The sequence below is a fragment of the Cyphomyrmex costatus genome, unplaced genomic scaffold (assembly GCF_001594065.2).
Source record: "Cyphomyrmex costatus isolate MS0001 unplaced genomic scaffold, Ccosl1.0 scaffold6, whole genome shotgun sequence".
Classification (NCBI taxonomy): Eukaryota; Metazoa; Arthropoda; class Insecta; order Hymenoptera; family Formicidae; genus Cyphomyrmex; species Cyphomyrmex costatus.
The window spans coordinates 803802-808155 of record NW_017280155.1 but is presented as its reverse complement, the minus strand read 5'-3'; the positions used below and the strand labels follow the sequence as shown (position 1 = coordinate 808155).

Here is a 4354-nt window from a genome sequence, read left to right as displayed (position 1 = left end):
AACTTAGTTAATTTTAAATGCGTTAAATTGTAACTTAACTAAGTTACTTTTAAATGTTAACTTTTTAATTTTTTTTTTAAGTTAAAAGATTTTTTTATCTCTTTTAAATATCTTGGAAAAATAATAAGAGATAATAAGACTAAGGCCGGAATACCATAGTCCGAACATATAGTCTAAATCTCAAGGAATGTCTTAAGATGCTAATACGGCCCTCTAATTGGCTTATGCGGTTATGCCTTATGTCATAAACCTTAGTCCGGATCTACAATAAGTGTTTTAAGTCTTAAGTCATAAGAAATTGACTAATTACAGTCAAATATTCTTCTCGTATTCGAATTTAATTGATCGATTTCTTATGGAGCTTAAGACTTATTAAAAAGTAAACCTAATAATCTATATTGTAGTTATTTAATCTCATTTTAAGAAAAATTAGGACATTTTGATTTAAAAAATAATTTTTTTCGAAATTAACTTTTTTTTCAACTTGAGTTAATTCAATATTGACTTAACTTACGTTAAGTTAATTTGTTATTCCTTCAACTTTTAACTTAACTTTATTAATTTTGTAAAGCCATTAACTTTAACTTTATTCAGTTAAAAAAAAAATATCAACTTACCCAACTCTGTGCATAATATCCATGTAGACATAATAGGAATATTGTGCATTTCTTAATTTTAGCAAAGCATCTGTGCTCTGATAGAAAAAATTCGACACAGTTTACAGACTCTTTTGACGATCACTTTTAAGATGCTTTATACTGATATGTGCGGCAATTAACACATTTTTCATTTTGTAAATTCACCATTAAATTATTGTACAAATATTAATAAAATAATTAATAAATTTTTTAAAATCTAGAGCAAAGGAAATGCTTTTGTAGCTTGGCACACAAATGATTTATTGCTTGCTATTGATAATCGATATTATTTTCTAAGCATTATCCCTGCACTAAGTAGAGTACTTTTACGTATGTTGCAAACAGATTTCACGAAGAAAGTTTTTTGAAAAAAGATCTTATTTTCTGTTTCAGCAAGATTCGCGAGCTCGCGATATCGACGTCGTCTTCCCTCAATCCTCGATCCAATTGCAAGTTAATCGCACGTAGAGCACGACACGGGGTATAAATTCCCGGAGCGTATGTCACATTGATTGCACATCCGCTTCCGTCGGTGCCACGGCGCTGCGCGCCATTATAAAATCGGCCCCACGAAAGAAACGTAATATTTATTGCCGGCTTCCGTTCAATTAGGGGTTGACACGGGGTGAGAAGGGGTCGGACCTCCACCAGCTCCCGCTTGTCGATGCTTTCGAAATCTATGTTTCCACCCTCTACCCTTTTCCCTTTCCCGTCTCTCACTTCGGTGGGGTGCTCGAATTTATACATTGTTTGCCACGCTCTTCCGATTTGGGACGACACTCGCGAAACACACTCGAGAGAATTTTTTTTTTCCTTTCCTTCGCGGTACGAAGGAAGGGTAAGGGTAGGGTAGATGAGTGCGTTGTATAGCGAGGGGTTTGTAAATAACCACTTTTACGGCGGTGGACATGTAACATGACAAGGATTGAAATTTATTTGTGAACGAGCGGTATTTTAGGAAGGCGCAACACTGACGTGATACTCAGCAGCTGTAAATAAGATGTATATATTTAACTCAGCTAAAAGTACAATGACTATAAAATATACTATAAAGTTTTGTTTTTTTTATCTTTTTCATTTTTAAAATTATTCACGAAATCAGATTTTTAATTTTAGGTTGTTGACCTGTACATTCAATAAAGCCAATCACTCCGCGAAGGTCCCATGGTGTAATGGTTAGCACTCTGGACTTTGAATCCAGCGATCCGAGTTCAAATCTCGGTGGGACCTAAGACGGATTTTTTTTTTTTTAATCACCATCTTCCGTACAGTTCATTATTTCGTTTAATTTTGCATTTTGTAGATTTTCTTTTGTTTTTCCACTTATAATTTATTGTATTGTACGTATTTAAATATATATAATACAATTAATTGTGTGTACGTATATAAACTTGTGCATTTTACAATTGATGTAAATCGGCTATGTCTGTATGTTATCGAAGTATTAAAGATATTTTGCTATACACGCAACCAATACGACCGATAAGCTCGTGTCCACGTGCCGATTGTGAGAGCGCTCTGCTCCGATCGTTTCGACCGAAGTCGATAATCAGCGATTACGCAATCGCGCTGCTGGATCCCCATATAGTGTCGGGTTCGTTTATCGTCTACACATAATCGTCGGACGATAGTCGCTGGAACGTTTGCATTATCGTGTTGTCGCGCCTCGCTCGATTTCGCGCTGTCCATCAGACCTCTTATCTCTCCCGAATCACCGCCGAACGCACCCGAGTGACTTTTATTACCTATCGTTTCGAGCTCGAGAGCTCGTCCGTTTTTTTCACGTCGGTATATCGAAGTTACGGCGCGACGTAATAATAGCACGGCGATCGGCAAAAAAAAAAGAACGAGGAAGAGCGCCTCGCGTCGGTGTTGTTCAGAGAAATATGATCCGCGCCGGCTGATGCCATTCGCCCGGTTATGGACACGATGTAGTAGGGTGGATTTCGATAAATCCGGATTTACGTCGCGGTCGTATCGATAGCAGAACGGAGCCTCTAAAAATGTCGCATGCCACCGCATGTAAACTCTCGCTATGCAAATTCGCCGTTTAAGTTTAGCGACGTGGTCGATCGGACCTTTCGCGAAGAATTCGTTGAGTCATTCCGTAAGGAAAAAAAAAATTCCTCCACGAGACAATTTCACGCAGACGAACCGTTCACGTCGGACGCGGCAGAGATACGTCCGTGCGCCGGGTTATCGTAATCTACGTCGGGCAAGTGTCCGCGGCGCGTTTTATCTACTGACCATTTCACAGCGTACATAAAGAGCGGCTTTACGATCCTCCGCCGAGACAGCGTATTGTCAGGTGGGCGGATGTACACGCGTGTGTGTCCGCATTCGCTCCGCAGGTGGCTGCTTTGTACACATACAGGATATTCTAGGATCTCTCTTGATTTCATATTTTACGGATAATTGATTTTAACACATTGTTACTTTCTAGATTTCATATTTGATGTATAATTATTTTGTAAATTTGTTGTAATTTTTCTTCTATCTTTTATCCCAGCGCTCTTTAGAGGATTCATCCTGGAGGGCTAAATAAATAGCAATTTTTCTCTTCTCTCTTTCTCTGCATAAAAAATTAAAAAAATACAATAATAATGTAATAATAATTAAAATGAACAATTCTAAATAATTCATTAGTTAAACTTTCGCTCGTATGATAATAAAATAAATTCTTACATTAGCATACCAGGTCAAATATTTATTTAAAACGAGCTAATAATTCGTATTAAATAATTGTAATTTTAAATCTTTACAATTATTTAATACTAATTATTAGCTCGTTTTAAATAAATATTTGACCTGGTATGCTAATGTAAGAATAATAATGTATCTATAATAGATATTGAAAGAGCTTGTGATTGGAAGTCTCTCAGCTATAGGATAAACCCGGTATATGCGCCGCACCTATCAAAAACTTAATTTAGCAATTATTATTTATTATGTTTAAGGCAAATTAATTATTCCAATAAAAACTTTGTATCATCTACTACCGTAAAAAAATATTAGAAATCCAAAATAATTTATTTTCCATGTTAAAAAGTAACTTTTTCAAACCCCTGCATTTTTGCCATTTATCCCATAGGGGGGATAATATGGCCACTCATATATGATTCATAAGAAAATCACAAATAATCTATAAATAAGATGTAAAATGACGACGTAACTTGCATTGTTTATTAATATATGACAATTTTTATTGTTCAGAATGAAAATTGGAATACAAATAGGACTCGATAAAATTTTTTTAAATAGCTTCAAATCTTTGAAAATAATCTTTAAACGTTTAAGATTTATCAACATTTATGCATTAATGCAAAATATAATCGTTAGAATTAACAAAAACTTCTTAAATAGAGCGTCTGTGCTGCGGCACAGCATCTCGCTCGCTAAAAATGCCGTATATCCCAAATAGATGGGATATATATGACAGCTAATTAAACAAACAATACAGGAGCAAAGCACTTGTATTTTGCTATACAACATGCTTTACTATTCCTCTACACATTTGTATTGCAAAATAACCACTAAGTCTTTTACACGCTCTACAGTAATCATTTTACGTAGATTATAAATTATGATGGCACTACTTACGAGTATTACAGTAAAAAATCCGATTTAACTCGCAATAATTTCATTAATATTAACAGTAAAAAACTGAAATCATAACATAATACTAATATACCATAAAGGCGTGTAACAAAGTAATT

The 4354-nt window shown here is 35.1% G+C and overlaps 1 non-coding gene across 1 annotated transcript; it reads left to right on the top strand.

Moving 5' to 3' along the window:
- Positions 1–1796: 1796 nt before the first annotated feature.
- Positions 1797–1868, top strand: TRNAQ-UUG (transfer RNA glutamine (anticodon UUG)). The gene has a single exon. It is a non-coding gene; the product is annotated as a tRNA-Gln (tRNA).
- The last annotated feature ends 2486 nt before the right edge of the window (positions 1869–4354 follow it).